Raw genomic sequence first — 21,301 nt, 5'->3', positions numbered from 1 at the left:
CTAAAATGGCTTAATAAGTTTATATTCCTGCCAGCAATGAAAGGAGCATGTGTTGTTTTGTGTCCTTTCTAGAATTCGACATAGTCAGGAATTTGGATATTAGCCATTTTAACATGTGTATAGTGGTATCTCATTGTTTGCATTTTTAAAAATAATAATGTTGATGTGTTTCAATGTACATACTTTTATCTGAAGTTTTTTTTTGAGATGTTCATTTAGGTATTTGGTCCATCTTAACTAATTTTTAAAGTTTTTTTCTCATGGTCAATTTTTGTGAGTTCTTTGTATGTTTAGAATACAAATCCTTGATCAGTAATATATTTGCAAATACTTTCTTCCAATTTGTGGCTTGTCTTTTCATTCTTTTAACAGAATCTTTTGCAGGGCAGATGTCTTTGGTCTTAGTAAACTCTAACATTAATTTTTCCTTTCATGCAACTGCTTTTGTTGTTGTATCTAAAAATTTATCACCAAACCCAAGGTCACTTGGATTTCTCCTATGTTTACTCCAGAAGTTACACAGTTTTGATTTTACATTTAGATCCTGATCTATTTTGAGTTAATTTCTGTTGAAAGTGTAAAGCCTATGTCTAGACTGTTATTATTTTTTGTATATGGATGTCGAATTGTTGTATCACTTGTTGTAAATATTGTACCTTTTTTTTGAGACAGTGTCTAACTTTGTAGTGTGGGCTGGCATTGAACTGTTGAACTCAGTATGTAGCCCAGACTGGCCTCAAACTCGAGGTGATTCTTCTGCCTCAGCCTCCTGAGTACTGAAATTACAAGCATGCACCACCTTACCCAGTTTAAATTTTCTCCTTTGAATTTCCTTTACACTTTATGTCAAAGATTAGCTGAACATATGTGGGTTTGTTTCTGTACACTGTACTCTGTTCCACTGGTCTGTGTGTGCCTGTTCTTCTGCCAGTAGCATGTCTTGGTCATTGCATCTTTGGAGTAAGTGTGGGATCAATATCAGTTCTTCATCTTTGATATTTTAATATTGTATTCCTATTTTGCCTTTCTATATAATTTTTATAATTTTTTAGTTATATAAACAAAATAGACTAATGGTATGTTGACTCTATTTTGACTTGGATGATAGATCATGTTGAGAAGAATTGACATCTTAGCAATATTGAATCTTCTAATTCTTAAAACACAGAATACATTTCCACTTAAATTTTTTTTGATTTCTTATACTAGACTTATAATTTCATTCATATAGAGCCTTATATAGGTAGGAAGATGTACAACTATTTAACTTTTTGATGCCAATGTATCTGGTACTTTTAAAATTTCAAATTCCAACCTCATTTGTACAGAAAGAAAAACAATTGCCTTTTTTTTTGTATTTACTTTGTATCTTGTGATCTTCCTGGAATTGCTTATAAATTCCAGAATTTTTTATTTTTATTGATTCTTTGGAATTTTCTACATGTACAGTCATATAACAAAGTTAGTTTTGTATCTCTTCCCAGTCTGGATGAATTTCGTTGGTTTTTTTTCTTGCTTTATAGGAAATAAGTGAATCCACTCTCTTGGCTTTTTTAAAGTCAGTCTACCTTAAAACGTGCCAACTTGGTTTATCCTTGTAAGACCTATTTTCTGTTTCACTGATTTTTCTGTATAGATTTTCTAGTCTCCATTTTTTCTCTATTCGTATCTTATGATGTCTTTCCTTCTGCTAGCTTTTGGTTTAGTTTACTCATCCTTTTTGTATTCCTTAAAGCATAAAGTTAGGTACAGGTGGCCCAGGACGATGGCCACAGCGCTTCAAGGTGCTTCCTGTTTAACTTCTTATCCTGCTTCATATATTCACTCCAAAAAATTGGGAGCATTCTGGTTTCATTATTTCTTTTTAGAATATCATTGAAAATTTGTGAAATGCTGATTTGGTAGTCATCAGTTTCTTGAAGTGTTCTTTTTCATGGAATATCCGTATTTCTCCATCAATTTTGCAAGATTGTTTTACAGGACAAATTATTCTGCTTTGGAGGTTGTTTTCTTTTAGGGCTTGATACACTTCATTCCAAGCTCTCCTGGCCTTTAAGATGCAGTCTAGAGCTCTCCACCAGCAAGTTCTCCCTTACCTATGGCTCACGGTGTTCAGCTGCTCTCTGCTTAGAGAAGGAGGGTTCCTTTGTGCACACTGAACTGTGGAGAGTGGGCAGGGTGCTGCAGGGACACTGAGCTCTCTGTTGTTTGGATGGATGATGGAGGACTGAGATACAGTAGGAGACTGGGTGGTGAAATAAGCTTCACCGAACCTTCTTGTCAAGAAAAGATATACCTAGAAGACGTCGAATCACCCCGCTGCAAACAGGCAGGTCTGCCCATGCCCTACCGAGGTCCTGAGTTGCACGGAAGACACCGAATCACCCTGCTGCAGACAGGCAGCTACTTGGTTCGACACTACAAAGACGCACAGGACACCAGACCACCAGACCAAGGTACTGAGTCCCACTGTTCCCGGCCCAGAGGTAGGGGCTTCTGAGCCAGCGATTCACTGCTCCTGGTAGAGAGGAAGGGGCTTCCCAGCCACCACCCTATCCGCTGCTCCCAGCCCACAGGAAAGGGCTTTTGGGTCACCATCCCTACCACTGCTCCCAGCCCCTGTCCCACCTCACCCAGCTCAGAGGAGGTAATCAGTGCAGGTGCTAACAGCTCCCTGCCCCAGTCAAAATGAGAAAACATGTAAATAAGTCTCAAAACCAGAATTCCAGATCACCTACAGCAACCCCAAAGGGAAATGAGATGGAACACTCTGATACTCAACCACCTGGACCCACTGAACTGGCAACAAAAGGGGATCTGGAAAAAATGAAATCAGAAATAATTTCTCAGATAACAGGAGAAATTGTGCCCCTAGTGCAAGACATGATTAATAAATCTAGAGAGGAGCTGAGGAACATGATGGAATCCCAACATAAGAAACAAATGGAATCCATAAAACAGATGCAAATAGATTTCCAGGAGATGAAAAACTCCACTGAAAGTCTACACAGCAGAATGAGCCAATGTGAGGACAGAATTTCAGATATAGAAGATAAGATTGCAATTAGTGACCAGGAAAAGAAAAATTGCTTCAAAATTATAAGGGAACATGAGAAATCAATCCAGCAGCTGCTAGATGTTGCAAAGAAGAATAACATAAGACTGATTGGAGTCAAGGAAGAAACAGGAGAGAGTGCAGATGCCATAAAAAAACTTTTCACAGAAATAATGGCAGAAAACTTCCCAAGGAGGGGAAAAGAGCTTGACATACAGTTAAGTGAGGCATATATAACTCCAAATAGCCTTGATCAAAAAAAATCTACACATAGACATATAATTGTTAAGATTCCAGAAACACAACAGAAGAAAAAATTTCTCCAAGCAATCAGAGAAAAGAAAGAAATCACATACAAAAGAAACAAAGCCCATCAGAATCACAGCAGACTTCTCAACAGAAACCACCAAGGCAAGAAGAGCTTGGAGTGACATATTCCAGGCCCTAGAAGAAAACAGCCTTCAACCCAGATTGATGTACCCTGCAAAGCTGTCTATCAAAATGGATGGAGAAATAAGATACTTTCATGATGAAGAGCACCTTAGGAACTTCATATATAACAAACCAGCACTCCAAAGAATTTTACACAATATTCTAGAAACAGACATTGAGGATCACAACTCCAGGAAGCAAAGCAGAATGAACCCATCTGGCATGAAAAGAAATTAAATGTAAAGGGGGAGAACCCAACAAAAAGAAAAAGTCATGGCAATGACAAGTCAATATGTTTCAGTTATAACCATCAATGTTAATGGTCTCAATTCAACAATCAAAAGAAATAGACTAGCAGAATGGGTCAAGAAGCAAAATGCAACAATATGCTGCATACAAGAAACACACTTAATTCAAAAGGAAACTCATAGAATGAAAGTTAAAGGGTGGAAAACAACACTCCATGCGACAGGAACCCCCAAAAAAGCAGGAGTAGCTATCCTCTTGGCAGATCAAGTAGATTTCAAACCAACACTGATTAAGAGAGAAGAAGAAGGACACTACATCCTTGTAAAGGGAAGAATCCAACAGGAAGACATGACAATCATAAATATCTATGCACCAAACACTAGTGCACCCAGCTATATAAAACAAATACTAACGGACATGAAAAGTCATATATGCACTAATACAATTGTAGTGGGGGACCTCAACACCCCACTGCCACAAATAGATAGATCAACTAGACAAAAAATAAGTAATGAAATACTAGAACTCAATCGAACTCTTGAACAAATGAACTTAACAGATGTTTACAGAGTCTTCCACCCTACAAAATCAGAATACACATCCTACTCAGCTGCACATGGGTCATTCGCCAAAATAGGCCACATACTCACACATAGAACATATTTAAGTAAGTGCAAAGGAATTGAAGTTATCCCCTGTATATTATCAGACAATAGTGCGATGAAATTGGAGAACCATAGCAAAAGAAACTCAAAAAATTTCATAAACACGTGGAAACTGTGCAACACACTTCTGAATAACCAATGGGTCACAGAGGAAATTAAAGAAGAAATCAGACAGTTCCTTCAATTAAATGACAATGACAATACAACATATCAGAATCTATGGGACACAATGAAAACAGTCTTACGAGGGAAATTCATAGCAGTGAATACTCATATTAGGAAAACAGAACGAGCCCAATTAAACAACCTGATGCTGCACCTCAAGCTTCTAGAAAAAGAAGAGCAGGACAAACCCAACACTCATAAAAGGGAGGAAATTACAAAGATCAGAGGGGAAATCAATGCAATTGAGACTAAGAGAATGATACAAAAAATCAATGAAGCCAAGAGTTGGCTTTTCAAAAGAATCAACAAAATTGACAAACCTTTAGCCAACCTTGTCAGAAAAAGGAAAGAAAAGGCCCAAATCCATGCAATTAGGAATGAAAAGGGTGAAATTACAACAGACCCAGCAGAAATCCAGAGGATCATCAATACCTTCTTCCAGAACCTATACACCAATAAGATGGACAACACAGAAGAAATGGACAGATTCCTAGATACATATGAATTACCAAAGTTAAACGAAGAAGACCTAAAAATTCTGAACAACCCAATACCAACAAATGAAATTGAAAATGCAATTAAAAACTTGTCAACTAAGAAAAGCCCAGGCCCTGATGGCTTCACTGCTGAATTCTACAAGACATTTAGACAGGAACTGCTGCCACTACTGTTTAAACTCTTCAATGAAATTGAAAGGGAAGCAACACTCCCAAATTCATTCCTGGAAGCAAGCATCACCTTGATCCCCGATGCAGAGAAAGACCCAACCGGAAAGGAGAACTATAGGCCAATCTCACTAATGAACATAGATGCAAAAATCCTGAACAAGATAATGGCAAACAGAATGCAGAAGATCATCAAGAAGATCATACACCCTGATCAAGTGGGATTCATCTCAGGGATGCAGGGCTGCTTCAATATACGCAAATCAATCAATGTAATACACTATATCAATTGAGCCAAGGACAAAAACCATATGATTATCTCCATAGCTGCAGAAAAAGCATTTGACAAAATCCAACATGCATTTATGATAAAAACCCTACAAAAAATTGGAATAGATGGTCTCTACCTCAAACTGATAGAAGCCATCTATGAAAAACCAACAGCCAATATCACACTAAATGGTCAAAAACTGAAATCCTTCACACTAAAATCAGGAACAAGACAAGGATGTCCACTATCACCACTCTTGTTCAATATAGTTCTGGAAACATTAGCCATGGCAATTAGACAAGAGAAAGAAATAAAAGGAATAAAGATAGGTAATGAAGAAGTTAAATTGTCATTATTTGCAGATGACATGATACCCTATATAGAAGACCCCAAGAATGCCACCAAAAGTCTTCTACACTTAATAACCAAATTCAGTCAAGTAGCTGGTTACAAGGTCAATACACAAAAATGAATAGCTTTCCTCTACACCAATGACAGACTCACTGAGAGAGAAATAGGGCAAATAGTATCTTTCACAATAGCATCCAAAAATCTGAAATACCTAGGAATCATCCTAATGAAAGAAATCAAAGACCTCTTCTCTGAAAACTATGGCACTCTGAAAAGAGAGATTGAAGATGATATCAGAAAATGGACAGATATCCCCTGCTCCTGGATAGGAAGGATTAATATAGTGAATATGGCCATACTTCCAAAACTGCTATATAGATTTAATGCAATTCCAATTGAGATCCCAGCAGCATACTTCATAGACCTCGAGAAAATAATCCAAACATTCATTTGGAACAAGAAGAGGCTCAGAATAGCAAAAGCAATTCTAGGTAACAGAGACATGGCAGGAGGTATCACAATCCCCAACCTGCAACTCTACTACAAAGCTACTGTGATAAAAACAGCATGGAACTGGCAAAGAAACAGACTTGAGGACCAGTGGAACAGATTAGAAGATGCAGAAACAACTCCAGACACACTCAGCCATCTCTTCTTTGACAAAGGAACCAAACACCCTCACTGGAGGAAAGATAGCCTCTTTAATAAATGGTGCTGGAATAATTGGGCTTCAACTTGCCAAAGATTAAAACTAGACCTATATCTCTCACCATGCACTAAAGTAAAATCAAAATGGATTAAAGATCTAAATATTAAAATAGAAACTCTGAACCAGTTGGAACAGAGGTAGGTAGAAACCTTGAAGACATCGGTGTAGGAAAAGATTTTATGAACAAAACCTCAGTTGCCTGTGAAGTAGCACAAACAATCAACAAGTGGGATCTCTTCTTATTAAAAAGCTTCTGCACAGCAAGAGAAACCACCAGCAGTGTGAAGAGACAATCCACAATGTGGGAAAAAATCTTCACCTGCTCTTCCTCAGACAAAGGTCTACTATCTCAAATCTATAAAGAACTTAAAAAGATCAGACCTCCCAAATTTAAAGACCCAATCCAAAAATGGGCATCTGAAATGAACAGACATTTCTCACACAAAGAAGTAGAAATAGCAAATAAATACATGAAAAAATGTTCAACATCACTGGTCATTCGAGAGATGCAAATGAAAACAATGCTGAGATTCCACTTCACTCCAGAAAGAATGGCTGCTATCATGAAATCAAGCAATAACCAATGCTGGCAGGGCTGTGGGGAAAGAGGAACCCTGCTCCACTGCTAGTGGGAGTGTAGACTGGTGCAACCACTGTGGAAATCAGTATGGAGATACCTCAAAGAACTAGGCCTGGAAGTCCCATTTGACTCCTCTATTCCACTGCTGGGGATCTTCCCCAAAGAATTAAAAGAATCATACCACAGTGATATATGTGCACCCATGTTCATAGCAGTGCAGTTTGTAATAGCTAAAACTTGGAAACAGCCCAAATGCCCATCAACTGGAGACTGGATCAAGAAAATGTGGTTTTTTAATAAAATGGAGTACTACTCTGCCATAAAAAATGAGAAATTAGAGACATTTATAGCTAAGTGGATGCACATTGAGGCAATACTCTTAAGTGAAATAAATAGGACACACACGTGTAAATACAGAATAGTTTCTCTGGTGTGAGAAACTGAAAGTGTAAATAAGGACTAAATGTATAATAGGTAATGTGAAATAGGAAGAAAAGTGGCCAAGGGGAAGGAGGTGTGAGGGCTGGGGAAAGGATAGAAGGGAATGGGATTAATATGAGAAAATGTAAAAATAGGAACAAAATCTTTGCAAATAGGGAGGACTGGAGGGGTTGGAGGGAGGGCTGGGCAAGGGTGAAAAATAAGAACCAAGAGAGACTATGTAAAGGTGCAAATTTCCAATGATGAATGTCATTATATTGTATACCTAAAATGTACCAATGATTAGATTGAATAATTGATAATGCAAAATAGGAAGAAAAGGTCCAAAGGGGTAGCGGTAGTGGGAGGGGCAGGGGAAAGGAAAGAAGGGAAAGGAAAAAATGATGAGAAATGGAAAAAATGGAAATAAAGTCTTTGTAAATAGGGAAGGGTGGAGGGAGTGAAGGGAGGGCTAGGAATGGGGAAAAAATAAGAACCAAGATGCACTATATAAAAGTACAATTCCCAATGAGAAATGTAATTGTGTTGCATACCTACAATGTACCAATGAAAGAGTTTAATACAAAAAAAAGAAAAGAAAAGAAAAAGAAAATGAATTTAAAAAAAGGTTCTGCATAGCAAGAGAAACCACCAACAGCGCAAAGAGACAACTCACAGTGTGGAAAGAATTTTTATCAGCTGTTCCTTGGTCAAAGGTCTATTATCAAGAATATATAAAGAAATTTAAAAATTCATACCTTTCAAAATTAAAGGTCCAATCCAAAAATAGGCATCTGAAATGAACAGACATTTCTCAGACAAAAATTCAAAATAGCAAATAAACATATGAAAAAATGTTCAACCTCACTGGTCGTTTGAGAGATGCAGATGAAAACAACACTGAGATTCTACCTCGCCCCAGAAATAATGGCTGCTATTGAAAAATCAACCAATAACAAGTGCTGGTGAGATTGTTGGGAGAAAGGAACCCTTCTCCACTGTTGGTCGGAGTGCAGACTGGTGCAACCACTGTGGAAATCAGTATGGAGATATCTCAAAGAACTAGGACTAGAGGACCCATTTGACCCAACTATTCCTCTGCTGGATATCTTTCCAAAAGAATTATAAGCATCTATATATGTGCACCCATGTTCATAGCAGCACAGTTTGTAATAGCTTAAACATGGAAGTAGCCCCATCGTCCATCAAGTGGAGACTGGATAAAGAAAATGTGTTTTTTTTAAAAAAATAAAATGGAGTACTACTCAGCCAAAATGAATGTGAAATTAGAGGCATTCACACCTAAATGTTTGCATATTCAGGTGGTAGTCTTAAGTGAAATAAATAGACCACACATGCATAAATACTGAATAGCTTCTCTAGTGTGAGAAACTGAGTGTAAATAAGGATGAAAATGTATAATAGGTAATGTGAAATAGGAAGAAAAGGGACAAAAGGGAAGGGGAAGTGGGAGGGGTAGGGGAAAGGAAAAAGGGGAATGGAATTAATATGAGAAAATTAAAAAAATGAAATCAAAGTCTTTGTAAATAGGGAGCCATAGAGGGGTTGAAGGGAGGGCAGGGGAATAAGGAAAAAATTAGAACCAAGAGAGATTATGTAAAGGTGCAAATTTCCAATGATGAATGTCATTATATTGTATGCCTAAAGCATACCAATAAAATTAATAAACAAAAATAAGTAAAGGACATGGGGACAAAAAAAAAAGAAAGCTGGACTTGACAGACACATACGAATATTTCACCAGACAGCAGAATGTACACTCTTCTTTTTTTTTTCTCTTTTTCTTTTTATCGCACAAAGGGATATATGTGGAGTAACACTGAACAGATCACAAAGCACAACAGATACTAGTTTTCTCCCTCCCCAGCATCTCCTTCATCGTCCTGGTTTTTCAACGTCCACAGAGTGAGATTGTCCCTAAGTAATTGCATGATCAGTGTGTTGTGTTTGTAAGACTCTTTATTCAGTGTATCCAATACAGCAATGCCTTCATCAAATGCCATTTTTGCCAGGCTGCAGGCCTTTTCAGGAGAATTCAGAATCTCCTAGTAAAAGACTGAGAAATTAAGTGCCAGGCCAAGTCGAATTGGGTGTGTAGGGTGCATTTCTTTCTTACTAATTTCAAATGCTTCCTGGTAGGCCTGCTGGGAGTTCAACACAGTGTTTTATTATTTCCAGATGCCACCTCAGAAAGATACCTAAAATAATCTCCTTTCATTTTCAAGTAGAACACCTTACTTTCTGGTTGGGTAGCATTGGGAATAAGGTATTTGTCCAACAGCTCCAGAACGTCATTGCAGATGTCCTGAAGCTCCGCCTCTATCTTCTCCCCATATTCTTTACCCATCTGCTGCTTCTTCTCATTCCTCTCTGTTTTCTGTTCAATGCTGGAGATGACACGCCAGGAAGTACGGCGGGCACCTACTACATTCTTGTAGGCGACAGAGAGCACATTCCTCTCTTCATTGGAGAGTTCGTGCCCCTGTTCAGTGACGGCCTTCATGGGTGCAGCCATATCATCATAGCTCTCAGCCTGATCAGCCAGTTTGGCATTTTGTACCAGCTCACTTTTGTCCATGGTCATTCTCATAGGAGGACTGCAGGGAGCAAAGGCTCTTTCGACAAAGTTGAGAGTGGTGACCACTTCCTTCCCAACCCCACTTCTCAGACGGCAGCATCTCTGGGTCCAGAGGCAGCGGCGGTGGCAGCCTGTATAATCTTCTTAAGTGCACATAGATTATTCTTCCATATAGAACTTGGTTAGGCCACAGAAAAAAGTCATAATAAATTTTAAAAGACTGAAACTGAACAAAGTATCTTTTTCTGAACATATTATAATGAGGCTAGCTATAAATAAGAGAAGAAATAAAAGAAAAAATCTACACATAAAAAATGTTGATTAAACTACAAAATCTTAAATGTTTCGAGGAAAATTACAAAATATTTAAAGAAAAAATGCACTAAACACAGCATACAAAACCTCATGGGATTCACTGAAAGCAGTACTCAGCGGGAATTTATATTTGTAAATACTGATGTTGACAAAGAAGAAATAATTCAAATCTGTATCTAACTTTATTTTTTTTGTATTAAATTCTTTCATTGGTACATTGTAGGTATGCAACACAATTACATTTCTCATTGGGAATTGTACTTTTATATAGTGCATCTTGGTTCTTATTTTTTCCCCATTCCTAGCCCTCCCTTCACTCCCTCCACCCTTCCCTATTTACAAAGACTTTATTTCCATTTTTTCCATTTCTCATCATTTTTTCCTTTCCCTTCTTTCCTTTCCCCTGCCCCTCCCACTACCGCTACCCCTTTGGACCTTTTCTTCCTATTTTGCATTATCGATTATTCAATCTAATCATTGGTACATTTTAGGTATACAATATAATGACATTCATCATTGGAAATTTGCACCTTTACATAGTCTCTCTTGGTTCTTATTTTTCACCCTTGCCCAGCCCTCCCTCCAACCCCTCCAGTCCTCCCTATTTACAAAGATTTTGTTCCTATTTTTACATTTTCTCATATTAATCCCATTCCCTTCTATCCTTTCCCCAGCCCTCACACCTCCTTCCCCTTGGCCACTTTTCTTCCTATTTCACATTACCTATTATACATTTAGTCCTTATTTACACTTTCAGTTTCTCACACCAGAGAAACTATTCTGTATTTACACGTGTGTGTCCTATTTATTTCACTTAAGAGTATTGCCTCAATGTGCATCCACTTAGCTATAAATGTCTCTAATTTCTCATTTTTTATGGCAGAGTAGTACTCCATTTTATTAAAAAACCACATTTTCTTGATCCAGTCTCCAGTTGATGGGCATTTGGGCTGTTTCCAAGTTTTAGCTATTACAAACTGCACTGCTATGAACATGGGTGCACATATATCACTGTGGTATGATTCTTTTAATTCTTTGGGGAAGATCCCCAGCAGTGGAATAGAGGAGTCAAATGGGACTTCCAGGCCTAGTTCTTTGAGGTATCTCCATACTGATTTCCACAGTGGTTGCACCAGTCTACACTCCCACTAGCAGTGGAGCAGGGTTCCTCTTTCCCCACAGCCCTGCCAGCATTGGTTATTGCTTGATTTCATGATAGCAGCCATTCTTTCTGGAATGAAGTGAAATCTCAGCATTGTTTTCATTTGCATCTCTCGAATGACCAGTGATGTTGAACATTTTTTCATGTATTTATTTGCTATTTCTACTTCTTTGTGTGAGAAATGTCTGTTCATTTCAGATGCCCATTTTTGGATTGGGTCTTTAAATTTGGGAGGTCTGATCTTTTTAAGTTCTTTATAGATTTGAGATAGTAGACCTTTGTCTGAGGAAGAGCAGGTGAAGATTTTTTCCCACATTGTGGATTGTCTCTTCACACTGCTGGTGGTTTCTCTTGCTGTGCAGAAGCTTTTTAATAAGAAGAGATCCCACTTGTTGATTGTTTGTGCTACTTCACAGGCAACTGAGGTTTTGTTCATAAAATCTTTTCCTACACCGATGTCTTCAAGGTTTCTACCTACCTCTGTTCCAACTGGTTCAGAGTTTCTATTTTAATATTTAGATCTTTAATCCATTTTGATTTTACTTTAGTGCATGGTGAGAGATATAGGTCTAGTTTTAATCTTTGGCAAGTTGAAGCCCAATTATTCCAGCACCATTTATTAAAGAGGCTATCTTTCCTCCAGTGAGGGTGTTTGGTTCCTTTGTCAAAGAAGAGATGGCTGAGTGTGTCTGGAGTTGTTTCTGCATCTTCTAATCTGTTCCACTGGTCCTCAAGTCTGTTTCTTTGCCAGTTCCATGCTGTTTTTATCACAGTAGCTTTGTAGTAGAGTTGCAGGTTGGGGATTGTGATACCTCCTGCCATGTCTCTGTTACCTAGAATTGCTTTTGCTATTCTGAGCCTCTTCTTGTTCCAAATGAATGTTTGGATTATTTTCTCGAGGTCTATGAAGTATGCTGCTGGGATCTCAATTGGAATTGCATTAAATCTATATAGCAGTTTTGGAAGTATGGCCATATTCACTATATTAATCCTTCCTATCCAGGAGCAGGGGATATCTGTCCATTTTCTGATATCATCTTCAATCTCTCTTTTCAGAGTGCCATAGTTTTCAGAGAAGAGGTCTTTGATTTCTTTCATTAGGATGATTCCTAGGTATTTCAGATTTTTGGATGCTATTGTGAAAGATACTATTTGCCCTATTTCTCTCTCAGTGAGTCTGTCATTGGTGTAGAGGAAAGCTATTCATTTTTGTGTATTGACCTTGTAACCAGCTACTTGACTGAATTTGGTTATTAAGTGTAGAAGACTTTTGGTGGCATTCTTGGGGTCTTCTATATAGGGTATCATGTCATCTGCAAATAATGACAATTTAACTTCTTCATTACCTATCTTTATTCCTTTTATTTCTTTCTCTTGTCTAATTGCCATGGCTAATGTTTCCAGAACTATATTGAACAAGAGTGGTGATAGTGGACATCCTTGTCTTGTTCCTGATTTTAGTGTGAAGGATTTCAGTTTTTGACCATTTAGTGTGATATTGGCTGTTGGTTTTTCATAGATGGCTTCTATCAGTTTGAGGTAGAGACCATCTATTCCAATTTTTTGTAGGGTTTTTATCATAAATGCATGTTGGATTTTGTCAAATGCTTTTTCTGCAGCTATGGAGATAATCATATGGTTTTTGTCCTTGGCTCAATTGATATAGTGTATTACATTGATTGATTTGCGTATATTGAAGCAGCCCTGCATCCCTGAGATGAATCCCACTTGATCAGGGTGTATGATCTTCTTGATGATCTTCTGCATTCTGTTTGCCATTATCTTGTTCAGGATTTTTGCATCTATGTTCATTAGTGAGATTGGCCTATAGTTCTCCTTTCCGGTTGGGTCTTTCTCTGCATCGGGGATCAAGGTGATGCTTGCTTCCAGGAATGAATTTGGGAGTGTTGCTTCCCTTTCAATTTCATTGAAGAGTTTAAACAGTAGTGGCAGCAGTTCCTGTCTAAATGTCTTGTAGAATTCAGCAGTGAAGCCATCAGGGCCTGGGCTTTTCTTAGTTGACAAGTTTTTAATTGCATTTTCAATTTCATTTGTTGGTATTGGGTTGTTCAGAATTTTTAGGTCTTCTTCGTTTAACTTTGGTAATTCATATGTATCTAGGAATCTGTCCATTTCTTCTGTGTTGTCCATCTTATTGGTGTATAGGTTCTGGAAGAAGGTATTGATGATCCTCTGGATTTCTGCTGGGTCTGTTGTAATTTCACCCTTTTCATTCCTAATTGCATGGATTTGGGCCTTTTCTTTCCTTTTTCTGACAAGGTTGGCTAAAGGTTTGTCAATTTTGTTGATTCTTTTGAAAAGCCAACTCTTGGCTTCATTGATTTTTTGTATCATTCTCTTAGTCTCAATTGCATTGATTTCCCCTCTGATCTTTGTAATTTCCTCCCTTTTATGAGTGTTGGGTTTGTCCTGCTCTTCTTTTTCTAGAAGCTTGAGGTGCAGCATCAGGTTGTTTAATTGGGCTCGTTCTGTTTTCCTAATATGAGTATTCACTGCTATGAATTTCCCTCGTAAGACTGTTTTCATTGTGTCCCATAGATTCTGATATGTTGTATTGTCATTGTCATTTAATTGAAGGAACTGTCTGATTTCTTCTTTAATTTCCTCTGTGACCCATTGGTTATTCAGAAGTGTGTTGCACAGTTTCCACGTGTTTATGAAATTTTTTGAGTTTCTTTTGCTATGGTTCTCCAATTTCATCGCACTATTGTCTGATAATATACAGGGGATAACTTCAATTCCTTTGCACTTACTTAAATATGTTCTATGTGTGAGTATGTGGCCTATTTTGGCGAATGACCCATGTGCAGCTGAGTAGGATGTGTATTCTGATTTTGTAGGGTGGAAGACTCTGTAAACATCTGTTAAGTTCATTTGTTCAAGAGTTCGATTGAGTTCTAGTATTTCATTACTTATTTTTTGTCTAGTTGATCTATCTATTTGTGGCAGTGGGGTGTTGAGGTCCCCCACTACAATTGTATTAGTGCATATATGACTTTTCATGTCCGTTAGTATTTGTTTTATATAGCTGGGTGCACTAGTGTTTGGTGCATAGATATTTATGATTGTCATGTCTTCCTGTTGGATTCTTCCCTTTACAAGGATGTAGTGTCCTTCTTCTTCTCTCTTAATCAGTGTTGGTTTGAAATCTACTTGATCTGCCAAGAGGATAGCTACTCCTGCTTTTTTGGGGGTTCCTGTCGCATGGAGTGTTGTTTTCCACCCTTTAACTTTCATTCTATGAGTTTCCTTTTGAATTAAGTGTGTTTCTTGTATGCAGCATATTGTTGCATTTTGCTTCTTGACCCATTCTGCTAGTCTATTTCTTTTGATTGTTGAATTGAGACCATTAACATTGATGGTTATAACTGAAACATATTGACTTGTCATTGCCATGACTTTTTCTTTTTGTTGGGTTCTCCCCCTTTACATTTAATTTCTTTTCATGCCAGATGGGTTCATTCTGCTTTGCTTCCTGGAGTTGTGATCCTCAATGTCTGTTCCTAGAATATTGTGTAAAATTCTTTGGAGTGCTGGTTTGTTATATATGAAGTTCCTAAGGTGCTCTTCATCATGAAAGTATCTTATTTCTCCATCCATTTTGATAGACAGCTTTGCAGGGTACATCAATCTGGGTTGAAGGCTGTTTTCTTCTAGGGCCTGGAATATGTCACTCCAAGCTCTTCTTGCCTTGGTGGTTTCTGTTGAGAAGTCTGCTGTGATTCTGATGGGCTTTGTTTCTTTTGTATGTGATTTCCTTCTTTTCTCTGATTGCTTGGAGAAATTTTTTCTTCTGTTGTGTTTCTGGAATCTTAACAATTATATGTCTATGTGTAGATTTTTTTTGATCAAGGCTATTTGGAGTTATATATGCCTCACTTAACTGTATGTCAAGCTCTTTTCCCCTCCTTGGGAAGTTTTCTGCCATTGTTTCTGTGAAGAGTTTTTTATGGCATCTGCACTCTCTCCTGTTTCTTCCTTGACTCCAATCAGTCTTATGTTATTCTTCTTTGCAACATCTAGCAGCTGCTGGATTGATTTCTCATGTTCCCTTATAATTTTGAAGCAATTTTTCTTTTCCTGGTCACTAATTGCAATCTTATCTTCTATATCTGAAATTCTGTTCTCACATTGGCTCATTCTGCTGTGTAGACTTTCAGTGGAGTTTTTCATCTCCTGGAAATCTATTTGCATCTGTTTTATGGATTCCATTTGTTTCTTATGTTGGGATTCCATCATGTTCCTCAGCTCCTCTCTAGATTTATTAATCATGTCTTGCACTAGGGGCACAATTTCTCCTGTTATCTGAGAAATTATTTCTGATTTCATTTTTTCCAGATCCCCTTTTGTTGCCAGTTCAGTGGGTCCAGGTGGTTGAGTATCAGAGTGTTCCATCTCATTTCCCTTTGGGGTTGCTGTAGGTGATCTGGAATTCTGGTTTTGAGACTTATTTACATGTTTTCTCATTTTGACTGGGGCAGGGAGCTGTTAGCACCTGCACTGATTACCTCCTCTGAGCTGGGTGAGGTGGGATAGGGGCTGGGAGCAGTGGTAGGGATGGTGACCCAAAAGCCCTTTCCTGTGGCCTGGGAGCAGCGGATAGGATGGTGGCCAGGAGGCCCCTTCCTCTGGACCAGGATCAGTGGGATGGTGGCTCAGAAGCTCCTCCCTCTGGGCCAAGAGTGGTGGGAGGGATGGTGGCCTGGAAGCCCCTTCCTGTGAGCCAGGAGCAATGGGATAGAAAGTGGCCCAAATGCCTTTTCCTGTGGGCTGGGAGCAGCTGGAGTGATTCTGGCTGGGAAGCCCCTTCCTCTGGACCAGGAGCAGTGAGATGGTGGCTCAGAAGCCCCTCCCTCTGGGCCGAGAGTTTTGGGTGGGATGGTGGCCTGGAAGCCCCTTCCTCTGGGCCAGGAGCAGAGGGACAGAAGGTGGCCCAAAAGCCTTTTCCTGTGCGCTGGGAGCAGCGGGAGGGATGGTGACTGGGAAGCCCCTTCCTCTGGATCAGTAGCAGTGGGACTCAGTACCTTGGTCTGGTGTTCTGGTGTCCTCTGCGTCTTTGTAGTGTGGAATCAGGTGGCTGGCTGCCTGTCTGCAACGGGGTGATTCGGTGTCTTCAGAGCAGCTCAGGACCTCAGTAGTGCGTGCACAGACCTGCCTGTCTGCAGTGGGCTGATTAGGCGTGTGTTCTGGGCAACTGGGGACCTTGGTAGGCTGTGGGCTGACCTGCCTGCCTGCAGCGGGGTGATTCAGCATCTTCTGCGTGACTCAGGACCTCAGTAGGGCATGCATAGACCTGCCTGTCTGCAGTAGGCTGATTCAGCGTGTTCTGTGCGACTCAGGACCTAAACAGGGCATGGGCAGACCTGCCTGTCTGCAGTGGGCTGATTCAGCGTGTGTTCTGCGCGACTGGGGACCTAGGTCCACAGAATCTTTTTAATAAGAAGAGATCCCACTTGTTGATTCTTTCTACTAGTTCACGTGCAACTGAGGTTTTGTTCATAAAATCTTTTCCTATGCCAATGTTTTCAAGAGTTCTACCTAACCTGTCTTCCAGCCGGTTTAGCGTTTCTGTTATAATATTTAGATCTTTAATCCATTTCAATTTTAGTTTAGTGCATTTTAAGAAATATAGGTCTGGTTTAAATCTTTGGCAAGTTGAAAACTAATTTTTCCAGCACCATTTAGTAAAGAGTCTATCTCTCCTCCAGTGAGGCTGTTTGGCTCCTTTGTCAAAGATGAGGTAGCTGAGTGTGTCTGGAGTTGTTTTTGTATCTTCTAATCTGTTCCACTGGTCCTCAGGTCTGTTTTTTGCCAGTATCATGCTGTTTTTTTCACAGTAACTTTGTAGTATGGTTTCAAGATGGGGACTGTGATACCCCCCTACCTTGTCTTGTTGCCTAGAATTGCTTTTGCTATTCTAGGTCTCGTCTTGTTTCAAATGAAGTTTTGGATTGTTTTCTAAAGGTCTGTGAAGTATGCTGATGAGATTTCAATTGGGATTGCATTGAATCTATACAGAACTTTTGGAAGTATGACCATTTTCACTATGTTGGTCTTCCTACCCAGGAGCAAGAGATGTCTTTCCATTTTCTGATATCATCTTCAATCTCTTTTTTCAGATTGCTGTAGTTTACAGAGTAGAGGTCTTTCATTTCTTCTGTTACATTGATTCCTAGGTATTTCATTTTTTTAGATGCTATTTTGAAGGGAGTTGTTTCTCCAGTTCCTCTCTTAGTGAGTTTATTGTTTGCATACAGAAACGCTATTGATTTTTTTTGTGTTGACCTTGTATCCAGCAACTTTACTGGATTTGGTTATTAAGTCTAGAAGACTTTTGGTGGAGTTCTTAGGGTCTTCTGTATAGAGTATTATTTCATCTGCAAATAATGACAATTTGACTCCTTCATTTCCTATCTTTATTCCTTTTATTTCTTTTTCTTGTCTAAATGTTTTGGCTAATGTTTCCAAAACTATGTTGAACATGAGTGGTGGTAGTGGATATCCTTGTCTTGTTTCTGAATTAAGTGCTAAGGATTTCAGTTTTTGACCATTTAGTATGATATTGGCTGTTGGTTTTTCATAGATGGATTTTATCAGATTGAATTAAAGACCATCTATTCCAATTTTTTGTAGGGTTTTTATCATGACTGGATGATGGATTTTGTCGAATGATTTTTCTACATCTATTGAGATGATTATATGGTTTTTCTCCATGGCTCTATTGATATAGTGTATTACATTTATTGATGTGTATATGTTGCATCCCTGGGATGAATCCCACTTGGTCAGAGTGTATGATCTTGTTGATGATATTCTGCATTCTATTTGCCAGTATCTTATTAAGGATTTTTGAGTCTATGTTCATTATTGAGATGGACCTACATTTCTCTTTTTTGGTTGGGTCTTTCTCTGCTTTGGGGATCAAGGTGATGCTTGCTTCCAGGAATGAATTTGGGAGTGCTGCTTCCCTTTCAATTTTCCTGAAGAGTTTAAACACTAGTGGCAATAGTTCTTCTCTAAATGTCATGTAGAATTCAGCAGTGAAGCCATCAGGGCCCGGGCTTCTCTTAATTGGTAAGATTTCATTATGTTTTCAATTTTGTTGATTGATGTTGCATTGTTTAGAATTTTTAGATCTTCTTCATTCAACTTTGGTAATTCATAGGTATCTAGGATTCTGCATTTCTTCTGTTTTCCATCTGATTGGCATATAGGTTCTCAAAGTAGGTATTGATAATCCTCTGGATTTTTGTTCAGACCATTGTAAGTTCACCCTTTTCATTCCTAATTCCATTAATTTGGGTCTTTTCCTTCCATTATTTGTTCAGGTTGGCCAACAGTTTGTTAATTTTGTTTATTCTTTCAAAGAGCAAACTCTTTGCTTCATTTATTTATTTGTATTGTTCTCTTATTCTCCATTGCATTGATTTTTGCTATGACCTTTATAATTTCCTCCCTTGTATGAACTTTGAGTTTGTCCTGTCTTCTTTTTCTAGTAGCTTGAAGTTCAGCATCAGGTTGTTTATTTGAGCTCATTCTGTTTTCCTAATATGAGTATTCACTGCTATGAACTTCCCTTGTAAGACTGCTTTCATTGTGTCCCATAGATTCCAATATGTTGTACTGACATTGTCATTTAATTGTAGAAACTGTCTAATTTCATCTTTAATTTCCTCTGTGACCCATTGGTTATTCAGAAGTATGTTGTTCAATTTCCATGTGTTTATGAAATTCTTTCAGTTTCTTTTGCTATTAATCACCAATTTCATCACACTATGGCTTGATAATATACAGGGAATAACTTTGATTTCTTTGTACTTACTTGAAGATGTTCTATGAGCAAGTATGTGGTCCGTTTTAGATAATGACCCATATGCAGGTGAAAAGAATGTAAATTCTGATTTTGTGGGTGGAACACTCTGTAAACATCTGTTAAGTTCATTTGTTCTAGAGTTTTATTGAGTTCTGGTATTCGGTTGCCTATTTTTGGTCTAGTTGATCTATTTATTTGTGACAGTGGGGTATTGAGGTCCCCCACTACTGTTGAATTAGTGCTTATTTGATTTTTCATGTCTGTTAGTATTTATTTTATATAGTTGGGCGCACTAGTGTTTGGTGCCTATATGTTTATGATTGTCATCTCTTCTTCATGGATTATTCCCTTTACAAGGATGTAGTGTCCTTCTTTGTCTCTCTTAATCAGTGTTGGTTTGAAATCCACTTGACCTGCAAAGAGGATAGCTACTCCTGCTTTTTTTCAGATTTCTGTCACATGGAGTATTGTTTTCCACCCTTTAATTTTCAGTCTATGAGTTCCTTTTTGAATTAAGTGTGTTTCTTGTATGCAACATATTGTTGGATCTTGCTTCTTGACCCATTCTGCCAGCCTATTTCTTTTGATTGGTGAATTGAGATCATTAACATTGATAGTTATAATTGATATGTATTGACTTATCCTTTCCATGATTTTTTCTTTTTGTTAGATTCTCTCCCTTTGTGTTTATTTCCTTCTTGTGCCCAATGGATTCATTCTGCTGGGCTTCCTGAGGTTGTGATCCCTATTGTCTTTTCCTAGGATATTGTTTAAAATATTTTAGAGTGCTGGTTTATTATTCATACAGTTCCTAAGGTGCTCTTTGTTGTGAAAGTATCTTATTTCTCCACCAATTTTGAAAGATAGTTTTGCAGGGTCCATCAATCTGGGTTGAAGATTGTTTTCCTTTAGGGCTTGAAATACTTCACTCCACGCTCTTCTTTCCTCGAGGGTTTGTATTGAGAAGTCTGCTATGATTCTGATGGGCTTTCTTTTGTATGTGATCTGTTTCTTTTCTCTAACTGCTGGTGGAATTTTGTTCTTCTGATGGGTTTCTGGACTCAGTGATTATATGTCTAGGTGTAGTTTTTTTTTTTTTGATCAATGCTAGTTGGAGTACTATATGCCTCATTTATCTGTATTTCAAGTTCTTTCCCCCTGCTTGGAAATTTTTCTGCTATTACTTCTGTGAACAATTTTTTATGTCATTGACACTCTCTCCTATTTCTTCATTGACTACGATCAGTCATATTATTCTTCTTTGCGTCGTGTAGCAGCTGCTGGATTGATTTCTCATGGTCCCTTAGTATGTTTAACAAATTTTTCTTTTCCTGGCCACTAATTGCAGTCCTATCTTCTATATCTGAAATTCTATCCTCATATTGGCTCATTCTGCTGTGTAAACTTTCAATGGAATTTTTATTCTCCTGGAAATGTAATTGCATCTGTTTTATGGATTCCATTTGTTTCCTATGTTGGGATTCCATCATGTTTCTCAGCTTCTCTATTTTTCTGTCTATGTCTGCTCTAGATTTATTAATCATGTCTTGCACTATGGACACAATCTCTGTTGTTATCTGAGAAATCATTTCTGATTTCATTTTTTCCAGATCCTCTTTTGTTGCCAATTCAGGGCGTCCAGGTCCTTGAGTGTCAGATAGTTCAATCTCATTGCTCTTTGGGGTTGCCTTAGGTGATCTGCAAGTCTAGTTTTTAGACTTTTTTATGTTTCTTTTCATTTCAACAGAAGCAGTCTGCTGCACCTTTGTTGAGTTTTTTGTTCACCCAGTGGTCTTCAATTCTCAGCAAGCCTCAGAAGGCCTTTTATC

The 21,301-nt window shown here is 38.3% G+C and overlaps 1 pseudogene; it reads right to left on the bottom strand.

Annotated features, from left to right (window-relative positions):
* Positions 1-9,356: 9,356 nt before the first annotated feature.
* Positions 9,357-10,167, bottom strand: LOC101718377 (14-3-3 protein beta/alpha pseudogene; annotated as a pseudogene).
* Positions 10,168-21,301: the final 11,134 nt, after the last annotated feature.

This window comes from Heterocephalus glaber, unplaced genomic scaffold (assembly GCF_053883595.1).
Source record: "Heterocephalus glaber isolate CG9 unplaced genomic scaffold, H.glaber_assembly_v1.0 deba00001523, whole genome shotgun sequence".
In the NCBI taxonomy this organism is placed as follows: domain Eukaryota; kingdom Metazoa; phylum Chordata; class Mammalia; order Rodentia; family Bathyergidae; genus Heterocephalus; species Heterocephalus glaber.
Note: the sequence above shows the minus strand (reverse complement) of the source record. Positions and strands in the feature narration are given on the sequence as shown.